At 31.1% G+C, this 17,429-nt stretch overlaps 1 protein-coding gene across 7 annotated transcripts in view; it reads left to right on the forward strand.

The window, feature by feature from the left end:
* Positions 1-17,429, forward strand: part of LOC105219872 (probable serine/threonine-protein kinase yakA) — a 122,309-nt gene that overhangs the window by 83,960 nt on the left and 20,920 nt on the right. The window lies entirely within an intron of this gene.

Here is a 17,429-nt window from a genome sequence, read left to right on the forward strand (position 1 = left end):
GCGTGGGAATTGTCCGATTTCGCCCATTTTCAATACCAACCCTCTCATGGTCCCAAGGAATATGTGTTCCAAGTTTCATTAAGATATCTCCATTTTTACTCAAGTTATCGCACGGACAGATAGACGGACGGACAGACAGACGGATTTCAACTTCACTCGTCATCTTGATCATTTATATATTATATATATGACCCCATGTCTAACTCTTTTATTTCGGGGTGATACAAACATCCGTTATGTGAACAAAACTATAATACTCTGTGCAACATGTTGCGAGAGTATAAAAATGTCAGCCAAATGTTAAACAACACTTGCGTCAATCGAGACATTTTGATAAACTAAAATTATATAGTTTATTTATTAAATATATATGTGTATGTATATATCGTGCAACGATAGAGCGTAAGCGTGCGGGTGATCTCAGTCGGCACATTTGTGCCAAACAGGGCCGACCACTGATCTAAGCTTAGACCCATTGCAAAAGAACTCTTACGTCAATCGATTCAAAGACAAAAAAAAAACAAGTAAGGAAGGGCTAAGATCGGGTGTAACCGAACATTTCATACTCTCGCAATTTATTTAATTTAATTTTATTAATATAACAAATAATTTGACCCACTTATTTAGATATTTGGGTGATAGAGGAAGTTATGACCCGATTTCACTTATTTTTGGCACAGAGACATATTATTAGAATAAACCTATTCCCTATGAATTTCTTCAAAATATCTGAGAGACTTAACTATATTTTCGGTAAAAAATTTGTTAGAAGCACGATATATAGGGTCTTGAAAACTTATGGACCGATGTTGGCGATTTCTAGAAGGGCGATGCCACTCTTTAAATGCATTTTTTTGCAAAGTTCTGTTCCGATATCTTCACTAGTACTTACTTTTTATATTGTAAAGTAAACGATTCAGATTGACAGATCTGTACTCTGTGCAATATTTTGTGTAAATTAACAAACAATATATGGCTCTTAAAAAACAACTCTTGCGTCAATTGCGGAGTTTTTTTTTAATATGTATTATAGTCATCAAAAATGTATAGGTACGTTACATATATAATAATTTCAAGATGGCGAATAACGCGCTTTGGGAAACCATTTATCATTATACGTACATACATATATACTTCTTATACTAATACGTTATTATAACGAGACGATTTAGAAAATGAAAACCCCACCAATATGTATAGAATCGCATATTCGTCATTGTCAATAAATGCTTCGAAACTATGCAGCTCGATTGCCACAATATAAAGATTTAAATAACGTATTAACCCCAATGTTTATTATTTATTTAATGGTTGTGGTTGATTGGTTGTGGGATAAATAACCTAAGTAAACAATGAAGCGTTCACACCCACATGAATCAGTAAAATGCTTAAAAGCAAGTAAGGCAATTAAAAGTTCGTATGAAACCAAATATGCACGCCCATTCAAGATTACACGATCATCAGTGTTGAAATTCTTATTCAACTCTTTAAATCACATGCAAACTCACTTAATTACATAAATTTATAACAAATAGATAAACTGCATTAATTTAGTCATTCATTCATTCATTGATACATACACTCGTACAACATGCAGTTGCATTTCAATATTAAGCAATGCCAACAACGCCGAGCTTTTCACTCATTTTCCTGTTAATAAATACTAAAACAGATCCGCTTTGGGTGGTTTCGTAGGGCGGTGGTGCCCCTTCATTAACTAATGCGTCATCAGTTAGGCATTTAGACTTACATACATATGTATACAGGTATGCAAGTCTAGGTATTGTATGTGTCTTATTACGATGTGGTTAAGGCATAGATCCGCCTGTTATGTATGCAGCTGGGAAGAAAGTACACAAATTTAAATATTGGTGTTGTGCTATCGTTGTGACGTATTTTCACAATTTTCAATGAGATATTAGCACTAATAAAAACGATCAGTGTTACATGTTATTGTAACTTGCTATGAATATTATATTGATTGTTATTGTATTGCCTTTATTGATATAAGCATTCACTTGTAAATGACCACATTTATATCTAGTCTATGAATATAATTGACATTAATGATCGTCTTTTGAGTTATATATAAGTATACTTATTTATAGCAGGTGTGTTAACAAAACGCTTGCCAATGTATAATTATCGGAGAAGCAATTGATTGCAAGTTAAAATTGGCAATATGAGATTGTATTGTAGATAGGCAAAACCAGATGAATGCAACAAATAAAATTAAGAAACAAGCAAGGAACGGCAATTAACCAATTTCCAAGGTATTAAGCCTATCGTATACTATTTGAAAAACCTATAATTAGGAATATGAGAACTAGAGGAAGTTATGACCCGCTTTTAACCATTTGTGGTACAGGGAAACAATATGAGAAAAAAAGATTCAATTTGAATAATATTAAAATATCTGAGAGATTTGGTCATATTTTCGGTAAAATATTACCCGTAGGCACTTTCTTTATAAGTAACCGCCATTTTGTGGGCGTGGCAGTGGTCCGATTTCGCCTGTCTACGAACTTAGTTCTTTCTTATAATGCCAAGGAATACGTGTACCAAGCTTCATCAAGATAGCTCAATTTTTACTCAAGTTACAGCTTGCACGGACGGACGGATGAACGGACAGATTTCAACTCTGCACGTCACCCTGATCACTTTGGTATACATATATAATCCCACATATCTGACTTTTTTCAGTTTTAGGGCTTCCAACCAACCGTTAGGTAAACAAAACAATTATATTTTCATAGCAACATTGTTGCGAGAGTATTAAAATAGGTGATGGGGTTTACTGATTATTGTTAGGTAGTTCTGAAAGAAATTTTACATATATTTTTTTTCTCAAATAGATTGCTTTAGTAATGTTTAGGTGGTAGCAATCGCCCAAAAGCAGTAAGCTGCTTAAAGCAATCGGCGAGGAATTTCATCTTTCATGCGGGAAAAGGGAGACCACACACATCGATAGTGACTCGCTCAAATCTCCGGAATCATGGTTAGGGGGTTCTTATACATACAGCTTATAGTGCAGATTCATAGTTGATATCTACTAAGTTGTGCTGAGCTGACTCGAGCAGTTTATGGTGAAACGAAAAAAAATTCATAACGAGATGTGTAACTCGTGTTGCTCTCGAATGAAGCCATTTTGCGGTTAGAAAGTTTTTTATATCAAAATTTAGTCCATCCTCCATAATCGGGGTTGGTGAACAAAACTATTATGCCTTGTGCAATATTTTGCGAGTGTCTAAAAACAAATGGGATCGGCATCTAAATGAGGTAGCCGATTGAAGTTATGGCGGTTATGCACACATTTGGCTTATAATGGGGGAGATAAGTTTATTTATGTATGCTCAATTTGACTCTACAGTGTTTAAGTTTGTGTTTACATATGAATACACATGGAGTGCTCTTTTCCATATTAAACGCTATCAAGGTAGAAACTTTAAAACCTATAAAACAAAAATAATATAAAATAATGTTGTTTATATTTGTATATCAATTAGAGATGAGTTGAAGGATAAAGAAAATGGTATAACAAGGTTCTTTCGTGTATCAACAAAGCTATAATTCTATAGTAATTGTATTGTTCTATAGTAATAATGAAATGAGAAGAAAATGTATATTATATACAACTATGGACAAAACAATAGTGTCACGCATTTAGATTTTACAAATAGAAAAAAAATTGAAATCTTAAAAGAAAATAAAAAAAAAGGTTTTCACATAATTAAAAAAATGAAAATGTTAGGTCTCATCAAAATCTCGTTGGACATAAAAATAGAGTCAAAGCCAAAACAGATGCTTAAATGCAGAAATATTACTATTATTATGTGGAATATGTGTTAAAAACAAGATATTGAGTGGAATATCCGTTATTGGCTATTACGGCCATCATTTACCATACAACCTGTTCATACATTTTCTACAAAATTCTTAAATGTTTTAGGTCTGGTGATCAGCGTGCAATAGTTAAATAAGGATCTTGAAAATTTGATTCAGATCCTATTGCTATAAATCATTTAAATTGATGCTGTTTCTATAAGGATGTTATAACTTTTCAACGTTTTACGTGACTTTCCTTTTCTGAAATGAAATTTTATTGGTAATGAGGCATTATAAAACGAAGTATTGATATTATATATTACACTGATTTTCGCAATTTTTAAATCATCTCACGATTACTTCTATACATTTTCTTACGTGTATGGTGTTTTAAAAAACTTATGAAAATTCATTACTTATTATACATGTATACAATTGAAACATACAGTAATTGATGTCCACTAATGATTTCCCCTAAGTAACTCTATAGTTTACGACAAAAGATGCTAAAGAATTTAAAAAGTGACTCTATTATTTCGTCCATAACTGCATCTATTTTATATTTTTTGTAGAAAGGTTCCGTAATTAAAAACCTTTTTTAATAAGCCTTTCTTCGAATCTACAAGGCAAATAACTAACTTCGAAATTCGGAGAATCCACGTTTTTTACTTATAACTCAACCTAACGGAAATATTTTTAGTTAGTTAGGACCAGAACCCAGAAAAAAAGTCGACTTTGCCGTATAGTAATGTGTAATATTTCAAAATTATTACGTAACTTTCAAAAATGTACATATTTATTTTTGTAATCAAAAATTTTTTTTTCTCGCCGCCGCAGTCCAAATAAATCATAAATAGTCATACACTCTCAGATATTAATCATTGAAATTATGATATTTTAATTTTTCCTAGAATTGTATTTAAAATGTATTATTTTTTCTGAGAAGTAATAATATCTGATCCATAATTGATTTGGCAATGCATAAATATATGTAAAATCATATTTTTAGAGATTACTTTGTGGTGGAGATTAAATTTTTTTCTGAAATGTAATAATATCTGATTCATAATTGATTTGGCAATGCATAAATACAAATGTAAAATCAAATTTTTAGAAATTACTTTGTGATGGAGATTGAATTGATTGAAAGTGCCTCAATTTATACTGACAACAAAAATGTGTATAATCTCCTAAGCAAAAACTTTTTCAGAAAGCAACAATAGCAGCTGCACTTACTCCACGCGCTACCTGAAAGTTTAAACGCATTTTTCTCAAAACGGTATTTTTAAAGTCGGCGATCTCGACTCAATATCTTATCTTATCGACTTAAACAGAATGTGTACAAAATTTCAGACCGATCGGTTGAGCCATTTATGAAAAGCCGAGATCACCGTCAACCAATTTTTTTTGGAGGTCGTTGGGGTCATCATTCATAAGAGCTCTGTATATCAATGTGCAATATTATTTGGTCGACCCACTCTAGTATTCTTAAAAGCAAGATCTGCATATGTATTTGAATTACTATCACTTGTAATACGAACAGTATTTATAACAAATGCATACAAATAACTCTTTCTGGAGCTTCAGAACAGCGTTTAATCCTAATTGAAACCAGAGAACATAAAGTGATCGTTTGATCAGGAATGAAATGTTCAAGACTGCATGAAGGCATCGGAATGTGTTGCAACAGCACACTTCTCGCCTACCAACCAATACATTCAAACACAATAAATTATGAGCGAATATGTCGTCGAGCAAGTACGACCTTAATATACTTTTAGGCTGCTTCTTTTATTAATATGAATTATTGATTTTCCCATATATATGGAAGCATAGAACATATATATGTGTATACTTTTAGGCGCTGTGAAAATAAATTGTACGTACTGTGGTGAATTTCCGATCAAAAACCGTTAAAGCATTCTTTATTTGACATAATTCGTGTATACTACAATGTATATGCATGTATGTATATATACGTATTTAGTAAAGCTAACCATTTTTACACGAAATACAGTGACTTACAGACAAAATGACGTAAGAAAATAATAATAAAAAAAAATATCAATTAATACTTTCTGGGATAGCCATTTTTATATGACTTTATAATGCCTTTATACACAATTTTGTCGACTGCAATAATGACGAAATCCAAACTCCCCCCATATACCCATATACCCCCAACCAATACATGCACTTCACCATTACTAACGATGTTACGTAAATATCGAAACAACGTGAATTTGCTTTCGTTTACAAAACGGTGTTCCAAAAACCATATTAGTATTATTTTAATGTTCTTTTGGACTTATTTTGTGTTTTTCGTGCTATCGGCTCACATTTATAGCCGTATTTATTTCGCATTCCGAAATCACCAAGCTGTCACCATTCCAGTAAATTTTTATGCATCACTCGATAAGTAGTTGTGATTTTGTATTTCTTCATATCATTATGTTTTGCTTTGCATTTGTTAATGAATGATTTTGTTGATTTTTGCATTTCTTTAGAATTAACAGTAGTATTCAGTCACGTATTTTTGATTTTCATTTAATTTGGTTGTGCAATGTACATTTTGTTTTGTTTTTTTCGTTAGTTTCCAATCTGGAGATTACATGTACATATATGACATGTGCGAACAGTTCGATTCAGGCCAACATTTCACAACTCCCAATTAATTCATTATCTAGACTATAAACCGAAAATTGGTAGGAATATAGTCAGGATAGGATTTGAATCTTAAAATTTGAGATATATTTTCCTCAAGTATTTTTAATTTCGCAAACACTTCAATTTTATTGAAAATATAATACAAAATTTGAATTTTCCTAAAATACAATCAGCTTTTTACATATACACTCCTCGTCAATAGATTAGACGCATCGGTACTAACAATAGTATTCAGCTCAGAACTTGTATTTTGGATTCAATTAAATAATGGTTGATATGCAAAAGCCATGGTTATTTAATGATATTTCAGGGCTAATATTCAAAAGATTAAAAACAAAAATCAACGAAACTGTGTTTTTCAAATATTTCTTTAGAGCAGTTAAAAATAAGGCCATATTTTTTTTGGTCACTTGAATCAACTAACTTAAAAAAAATTTTGTGCTACAATTAATGGTTCTTTATCTTCGTATTGCTTTCCTTCTTCATAAACTTTCCATGAAGGCCAACTCCTAACGTTTTCAATTACGCTAAGAACCGGAGAATATGGTGACTAAGTCATGATATTAACGTTTGACTCGAAATAAATGACTTGACTAATCGAGCGATAAGAATCGGAGCATTTGTTGAAAAATCCATGGGATAGATCTGCAGAGATCATCTAACAATAGACAAACTGACTTTAATATTGTTTTGAAGCGCTCAAGGTTAATTTTCTGATCAATAAAAATAAATTCAATTGTTCTATAAAACGAGATGCCATCCCGCATCACCGATCCTTGAATCGGATGTCAGAATGAACACTCCAAGGTTACTACTACTCTTCAAATTGAAGCCGTGTTTCTTTGCGTATGGCATTGAGAAGCGGATTTTTTTGCACAGTTAAGCTTGCAGTTTTTTATCGAACACGGTTTGAACTTTCATAAGAAAAAGATTTTGCTCATCTAAAACATGTTTGGTAGTGAATATAACGAAAAAATGGGTGCGTCTAACCTATGACCAGCAGTGTAATATAAATAGAGCATTGATTCAATTAACGGTTTCTAATTTCTAGCAAATTTCGGACTTTTTAAATGGGAACTCTTAAAGTGGTGGTATTCTACAGCGAATATTTTTCCTACTACCATATAAATTACAACAAAATTCTCGAAATATAATTAGCTATGTACATAAATGTAATGGCAGTTGATAAAGTTTTATTGAATGAAATAATTTAACTATTGTTTGAAATTACCATTTTATATTAATTTAAAGGAGCACAAAAGAGCAATTTGGACCATATTTCATCACTTTTACATCCAATTTGAACTTCGAAACTTATTGTAACCTAAATTGTTTAAACTAAACAAAAGAGACAGAGAGCCACAACATTAAAGATCTTTATAAAGATCTAATCAAAGAACTTCTAAGAGAGAAGAGAATTGTCCATCAGTTTCGTTTATAGCGTTGAGTACCACAAACACTTTTGTGAGCGGCAATCACTTATGGGGAATCTTCACAGATTTACATGTAATAAAATGTTTTCGAACTTTGGAACTTACCAGCTAATGATGAAATCAAATCGCACAGTTTTTGTTGGACACACAGCACCAAATGATCGGCGATATAAATAGAAAAGCTTCTGAGTTGCTTGTTGTGATATGTAATGATAAGAGATATACATATATCTATTTTGAGAAGCAACAATTAAATATTTTTGTGGTTGGAAATTAATGGCATGGACGTTTGAGTCAACACGTGTGAGAAATTTTTTGTTAAGTTACACACTGCTTGAAACTTGTTGCTTTAATAGATTGCATTTTTTTCATAAAAACATTTATTTTTTTCTTATTTTGCATATAAGATATTTTTTCTTAATTTTTTTTTTTTAATTTTATATACACTAAAATCGATTACCGATTAATTTTAAGCTTAAATATTAAGCTTTTATGATTTTTTAATATATTCAATTTACACTCAATAAATTTAAATCAATAGAAACTCATCCCATATGCAATTGTTACGAGAAGAAGCAAACTGTCTTCGATAAAAATTCAAATTGAACTAAACGCTTAAACGCTCGGCGCTTGTTAGATACATACACACACACAAATCGACAAACAGACTAGCGGAAAGTGTCGTAAGGTGTGATCGTGCTATCGAACGATAATGCCGTGTGTTTGCGCAAATTTTCAGAAACAAAAGTGTCTTTATCGAGAGCTGAAGCATGCATGTAAACAAACACACATACATACATTTATGTGCGCTAGCCTAGGAAAGCCAGAGCGTTTAGAGCGTTTAGATTTGGTGTGCCCCTATTTTAGTTTCGTTTTGTATTTTTTACAGTAATGCAAATGTGTATAAGTACATGTATGTATGCATAAAGAATAATTCGTGCTTTTTTAACAAATTCTTCTATTTTATTAACTAATATCGTCTCGAGACATTTGTGCGTTTGCACGTTTTCATGCTGGAGCGCAAAATCTATTGAATCTTAAAAAATATCTGCCGGTTCTACCAAGTAGAGGCGTAGTTGTGCTCCCCTGATTACTAGATTTTTATTAAATTGAAGTAGTTAGCTAGTAGACATGAAGATTTGTTGTTTTTTTTTTTCTTTTTTCAAGACGAATAATGTATTTATCAATAATTTTACTAAAAATTCCGAAATCAAAAATCGATTTTTTAAACCACTACCCTATCTCCTCTCTTTAATTGCTATCAAATAAGTAATTTCCAATTTCATATGTATGTAAGTAAAATTGTGCACAGTTCTGATCCCTATACAATTAATGGAAAATTTCATAACCCTTTATATGTTTGATAATATGTAAACATACATATACATATGTATATGATAATAAATGATGTGTTATATCCGCGATTCTTAGAAAGTCATAAAACTTATCGTTTGTGCGCTGATTGATTGGCATTTACTCGCACTCTCCACTGACCTTCTTTAATGTTCAATAAACAAACTGCATTAGTTGCGCACAAATTTGTTAAAATGTAAATTTCACTGGAATTTTTATACATTTCTCATATGTAGAACAGAGTACAATGGTTTTGTACCCATAGTCAGTAAGTGGGGTAGGATATAAAGTAGGTAAAACGAACGTTGTCTGTAATCCGCTCTGCGATAACGTGAATTACAGTTAAATTTTCGAAGTTCAGTGGAACTTCTCTAACTCGAATCACCACAATAATCCACAAAAAAACTTCGAGTTAGAGAGATTCGAGTTATAGACATTTTCATTAAAACATACATTTTTTCAAAAAGCTGTAAAATAGAGATTTACCCACAGTTTTAGTTATTTACTTCGCTAAAAGTTTTTTTCTTGACGTCTTAATCTCATGCCATGTGTTACACGATTTATGAAATCTATAAGTGTAATATCATATTTTTCGTTCGTCTTCATACGAATATAGGGACTCCTTTAAAATTGTTCCTTAATAGTAAAATTTTTAATTTTGTATTATGCCCTGGTCGAAAAGTTCGATTTATGAAAGGAAATTTGTATCTATCTAAATTTGACTTCTATTGCCAATTTAAGAGTTCGAGTTATGGAGAACTTCGACTTATAGAAGTTTGAGTTATGGAAGTTCCACTGTATCTAAAATTTGGTTTCATTCGAATTTCATCGCCCCTCCTTTTTATTAAGAAACTAATTGAAATGCTTCAATTCGAATTTCGAATCCTAAATGTGTTTGCAAAAATAAAATGTTTGACCAACTGCTGCGGTGCGTGCGATTTTCAAATTTATGTTCGAAAAAATATAATATAATATATCATAAGTAAGGTTTTGTTCTTCTTCAAAATAAATACATAATCAAATCGTTATTTACCAGTCAGCAAATCATCAACCCTTTTCAATATGCTTATTACCTTATTCCACCTTTTTCGAACTCTTTTATTTTTTTACAATTAATTTTATTTACTTCATAAAAAATTTATTTACATACCTGTTATAAAAATTACAGTTAAATCTGTTCATTTGTCATCTGTCTGGTCATTAACGTTCGATTTTGGTGATATTTTAGTATTTCTTTTTGCTTTTGAATAAAAAAATATTCTGATATAATACAAATATGCCGACGAAATAAAAACTTTCTTTACAATATTATTGTTTGTAAATCAAAAAATCTTGTTTAGTTTTTTTGCCTTCTTTTTGTTTATGCGTACATAGTAGCTATGGAAGTCTATATTAAGGGGTTATACCAGTGTTACCCATGAAAAATTAGACGATTCGTGAATTTTTTAAAAGAAAGTACTCGGTCGAATGTTTCGAAGTTTCTTGGACATAGTAAGATTTTTTTTACATAAATATTGAAAAATAACGGAGTTATGGGCTGTCTTGGGAGGTGTCAAAAAAAAGTTCACCAGCATGATTCCGGTCGAATGAGTAGATGAAACTAAAAAATGCAAAGAGGTTATTAAAGTTGAATGTATTTTTCATACAATTACCAACGATTTTTGAAATAAATATATATATATATGTATATCAAAAATTAACAAAATGACGTAGTTCTGAAAAAAGTGTCGTTCTTTCAGATAAAGAAAATGGTAGTTTTTTTAATGCCAAATTGAATTTTCAACCGATCAAAAAGATCGTAAAGTAAACATATTCAAGAATAGTTTAAATTTGGTCGATCAGTCAATTTATCATTGAGTTATGATGTGAGCAATCTTGAAAAATGTCGTTTCGAGAAAAACGCGTTAAAAGTTTCGACTGTAGCGGCTTATACGTGCGGGAGAGGTCGCTGTTTAGAACGCTGCGATTCAAAAAGTATTCAAGACACGACCTTGCCGATTTTACAGTATATCTTTGAAAGTATAAGCTATCGAAGAAGCAAATTAAAAATCGATTTTTTAAAGTATCACACTGGTATAACACCTTGAATAAGTAACTATAAAATGTACCATGAAATAATTCGTTTCCGTACGTTCTTTGGTCGTGCGGCCCTGTTAAACTTGATTTTGAAAATTGTGACCAAATTTCGTTTTTCATTCTTTTCTAATATCTTGCACAGTTTTAGATGCCAAATTTCTAGGACTCTAGCAGCACACATCTATCGCTCCACTTTATATTAGTAAATATCGGCTGGCTACCATATTGAATAGAGAAATGTGTTCGCTTCCATATGCTTTACTGATTTCCCAATATTTTTTTGTCTTGAAAGATTTAATTTCATTTTAATTTCCTTCTAAATAATTAATTTAAAAATACTTATCATTGCCAATTTAATATTTAATAAATTCATCTCGATAATATCGCAAAAGTTTAACATTATAAAAGTAAATCGAAATGTAAGTCCGGGAATCCCCGATATTTGAAAAAAAATGTACACTATACCACCAAGTCTTTTTAATGAAAAAAGACAAAACTCACCAGATTAGTGAATATTTAAAAGATACATGATTATATATTTATATTAATTTTAATATTATTATATTAATTATTTACATGAATACATTGCTATATTTACTTAACCAAAATGGGATTTCATCATAATTAAATAGTTCCACAAAATACAATAAATTGTATTCCACTTCTCACCTAATTAAAGATTCCACCACAATTAGTTAAGACACAAACCGCATAGTGCGTAAACAGAAACGTAAGTTGGTACGTGTCCATTTACGTTCTCTTTGTATACGTTACGTTCAGTGGTGTGTGTATTTGTTTAGAAATACTATTTCACAGGTGTGTGTCTTTGCTAAGTGGAAACTAATTATATTCGGTTTTACAGTGGCTGCGCAACTGTTGTATGTTTGAAAACTATATAATATTCGAAATAAGCAGGGACCGTAACTCTTATGACTTTTATCAAAAAAATCAAAAAATAAGAGTTATTTTTCATTTTTATATATTTAGAACAAAAATAAAAATTATTTTTGATTTTTATATATTTAGATCAAAAATAAAAGTTATTTTTGATTTTTATATATTCAGATCAAAAATAAAAGTTATTTTTGATTTTTTTTTTTTTAGATCAAAAAATAAGAATTATTTTTGATTTTTATATTTTTAAATCAATAATAAAAATCAATTCAAAATTTTTATTTATCTATTTATGCCGTATATATTACAATATGATGCATCATTCCAATTTTTATATGTCACAAATTTTGAATTGATTTTTATTATGGATTTAAAAATATAAAAATCAAAAATAATTCTTATTTTTTGATCTAAAAAAATAAAAATCAAAAATAACTTTTATTTTTGATCTAAATATATAAAAATCAAAATTTAAAAATCATACAATATTTCGAATATAGTTCACCTAAAAATCATGATGGTGTAATCAAAACTTTTCTACGATGTTCCTTTATGTATGATTTTTTTTATTAAAAAATGTAAAATAACACTTATTTCCGGTGCCTGGAAATAAGTATTCGCTTCATGGTTTACATATTTTAATGGTCATAATTTAATAAAAATAAACACAAAATTTTATAATCTTGTTATAATAAATGATAATAAATAAGTAATGCTATTACAATTTGTAATTAAAAAAAAAAAATTATGGCAGACTTAAGAATAATTTAATTATGTCATTTTAAAGTAAGAAACGCGGATCTGTATATATTTTAGACTTTGATTCCTTCAAGGAGACCCCCCCCCCCCTTTTCGGTTTCAAAAAATCGATTTTTTAAATTTAATTCGAACCTATAACTATTCAAGAATGTTTCTTTAAAATTTCAAGTGAAAATTTCAAAAACTCTTGAAGATATAGCCGACTTATGGTGGAAGCCTCAGGCGACGGCGAGCGCTTCTCAAAACTTTAAACGCGTTTTCTCGAAACAGTGTTTTTACAACTGGCGCATGAGGTTAATCAAAACCTATTAATCCAATCGGTTCCAAATTTTAATACATTATTCTATACATAGCTATGGTCTGAACTTGGATAAATCAAATCGGTGAAGATCTTCTTTACTTTTCAACTTGATTTGTGGCTGAAAAAAAGGTTAAAAGGTTGGCTAATTTTACTCTACAAATTGCAATGGATCAACGTTTAAATATGGCGGAAATATATGTATACTTGCAGTATATGCCGTCCCAGGCATTTCTGCCTTAACGGATATATAAATGAGTCTCACACTGCTTTATTTGGAAGTACGATTCATCTTGAAAATTAGTTAATTTAAAATGAGCCTGACTAGTTAGTAATGTATCTCCGTTAAACTGCCAATTCTGCGAGTACAATACATCGCGAGTTTAAGACTAACTAGCTGGAAATCAATATTCGGTGCAATATAGTCAAGATAAGACCATGTGATGCTGGAGAGAGTGTTTCAAAATGGGCAGTATAACCTTCATAAGCTGTAGGCGTGATTTTCAGTTCGACCATTTCGTAAGTGAGATGAAAGATTTAAAACTTTAGAAGCTGAGTTCAAACAAGATAATCTCCGAAGAAAGTGAACAAATATATTTGTAGTCTCAGGCAAGTTTGCCAGAAGGTGTTGGGAGTCCATTGACTGATTAAGGAATCTAATTTAGAGACAAACCACGTTTTTATTTGACTGGAAAAAGCATACGCTGAATAACTTTAATTCATTTAAGAAACCAGATATTTTCCAATAATCACCAATTAAATTAAGTAAAAAAATTGATTCAGGCATAATTAATTCTCAATTCTAAAAGAAAATCTTAAGGCTGAATACTTCAAATACACTAAAATCAATTAAAAGTCCTTCACAAATGTCGGAAGTCTTATTAGCTGTCAGTAGGCGTTGTTTATTGACATGGAAGGAAGTGAAACCGCAGCACACAATAAATTCCCATTAAAATGCCACTACTTACGGCACACCCACTACTTTCCACAACCAAGATATAAACGAAGCAGAAGAGTAAACGAGTTTTATAGTAGCAGAAGCGAAGTGTGTTTGTAGTACGTGTGTACATATATAACAAATAAGTATGTACCAAAATCTTAAACGCCATTTCAAAGGGCAAATAAGACTTCACTGTAAATCATTTCACTCACATACACACATATCCATGTATGTTTGCATTCATTATTTAAATTCCTACATGTCCTTTACGTATGCTTGTATGTGCTGGCGCCAACGGTTCAATGGTTCAACGCTTAAACCTAACCTCACATCAAATCAGTTGATTTCCTTGAAATTTCCATTTTCTCCGCATCATTTCGCCTTTCGCCTCCCTCTCAATTGATTTGTGGTTGTGGCAATTAGCCGTGACTAGCTTGTAATCATTGTGATTTATGTGCATATTTTTTGTTGACTCCATGTGAATTTGACATACGTACACTCACATATAAATATATGTATTGAACATGTGCTGGCATTTGACTCCTGCTTCCCACGTTTCTCAGTGTCCTTGAGGACACTGTTGTTGTTGTTTATCAATATGTTGAGCACATCTGTTAGCTGCCGTGATAGTACTCGTTTTTTTGGTTCGTATTACACGCTACCACATGTACATACATATATTTGTATGACAAATAGAATATCATAGACGAAATTCAGTGTCCTATTACTATGAATATATGCATGTGGATATGCTTGTATGTAATTGTGTGAGTATTCATTTACATAAGCACACTTGTAGGTGCTCACGTGGTGAAGGGCGTGCCATAAATGGTGACATCTTAATTGGTATTTATTGCTACTTGAATTCAAGTGTACTTGTTGACAGTTTTCACCTCGTTTATCAAATATTCAGGATATTGAGAAATTGAGTTATGGCATATAAGGTACAGACATATGTACATATGTACATATATGTATGTAGATACTCGCTGTTGTTGAGATTATATTGTATATCAGAATTAAATTGCTTGGCATTTTCGGATATTATCTTAGTTAATCAGTTGTTAAAGTAAGAATATGTATTTACTATTTAAATTCTGAAATTTCTTTTTCTAATTTGCATGGAATTTATATGAAGGATTTTCAAACAAATTGCATAATTATGCTCTCGCAACATATTGCACAGATTATTATAGTTTTGTTGACATAACTGTTATTTGTGTCACTCAGAAATAAAAGAGTTAGACATGGGGGGAGATAGGGGGACATAAAATGATCGGTTGCACCGAACCTTAGCCATTCCTTACTTGATTTGATTTTAGTTTAAGGGCTTGCATGGGTTTTGTCGCGTAAAAAATGGCATATTTTCAATATTTTTTTCTATGTAAAAATTATTTATTTAATTCAAACTTTTTTCTGTCTTAAAGATACTTATATTTAAAGAATAATTTCTGAAATTTTCAAAAAAGAAATATTAAAACTCCTCCATTGCAACGTCATTTCCGGTGACCCCTCGGAAAAACGGTGCGTCCGCGTTGTCAGCACAACCCCTGACAGGATCATCCAAACTGGAAAAATAAAAATAAAAATAAAAATAATACCATAAACTCGTGCTTGAATGAAGGAAAGACAAAAAAAGTAAAAATTGGAATTTTTGGCAAACATTTTTACAAAAAAATAAAAATTTCGGTCAAATTTGCTTGATATTTTTATTTAAACATTTGTATTTGAAAAAAAAAATGAAAGTCTTCGTTCAAACACGAGTAAATTGTATCTCGAACACCTGTGCAAAATTTCATTAAGATCGGTTGAGTAGTTTTCGAGAAAATTTGACAATCGACTTTGAAAACACCGTTACGAGAAAAACGCGTTTAAAGTTTTTGAGTAACATAAAAAAACATAAAAACTTTAAAATGGTATATTTCTTTTAAATTTCCGCAACACATTCATAAGCGATTAGATTTCGACCAAAATTTTCGATTTTGCGTATTCAAAGATTTCGTAATTAATTAGAGACATCTATTAGCCGCGGAATGTATTTTTCTGAGTCGGTAAGTGAGTTTAATGTGATCTAAATTTTAAATTCGATACGGTTTCAATGATTTCGACGTAAAAATTTTCGATCGAAACGGATTCAATTATTAGGCCCAATATAAATCATTTTAATTTTGGTGTTTCACGGATCTAATCATCGAATATAATCGCAAGTTTTTAAAGTTCTCAGTTTAGTTCTCAAATAAATACCAATATTTTTGTTGTATTTGAATTTTTGCATGAAGTCCAAGTATTTGTTTTAATAATTTTTCGATTTTGCGGAGTTCAATTTTTATCGAAGAAAGAAAGTTGTAAAAAACGTTACAGTCATTTTTTATTGATTTAGTTAATCCTCACCTTAATATACCACAGTTCCTATGAGGTTTATTCTCATTATGTCATTTAACTGTTTTAAAACTGGCTTAGAAAGTTCAAAATTTCATTCGGATTTTAAAGATGGAAGAAAATTCTCAATCACTTTGCCATCAAGAAGGGTTTGGAAGCTATGTGTACGATGACTTTTCTTAAGGAGCTACACCAGTGTAACCAATGAAAAATTACGCGATTTTCGTGATTTTTTAAAGAAAGTACTCGATGTTTCGAAATTTTTTGGACATAATAAGGTATATTTTCAGCTATATTTTAAGATTTTTTATTTTTACAAAAATATTGAAAAATAACGGAGTTATGTGCGGTCTTCGGAGGTGCCAAAAAAAGTTTCCCAACTGCTGACTTGATTCCGGCCCTTAATATGGCTTGACATTAGTTTTTGATGGGCCAATATTTCATAGTAGCAGATCATCGATTGAAGGTAGGTGAGACAACAAGTGCTTCCGTGTCTCAGTATATAACGGTGTTTAAGCTCAATTCGGTAGAGTTTCTGCATCGTTTCAGAGCACGCATATCATGGAGACTACCGAATAAGATAAACTTTGGACTTGCCTAACGATCCTCATTCAAAGATGGCGAGAACTATCATATCGGCAGGAAAAGTGATGGCCATCGTTTTCTGGGATTTACAACGACACTCCCCTATTATAATTATTGGCGGGATTCCGGATTCCAGAAAAGTCTGCTACATTTTGCAAAGACGTCACGGTTAAATTGATCGAATTAGGCTACAAACTGGTACTTCATCCAGCATATTCTC

This window comes from Zeugodacus cucurbitae, chromosome 5 (assembly GCF_028554725.1).
Source record: "Zeugodacus cucurbitae isolate PBARC_wt_2022May chromosome 5, idZeuCucr1.2, whole genome shotgun sequence".
Lineage (NCBI taxonomy): Eukaryota > Metazoa > Arthropoda > Insecta > Diptera > Tephritidae > Zeugodacus > Zeugodacus cucurbitae.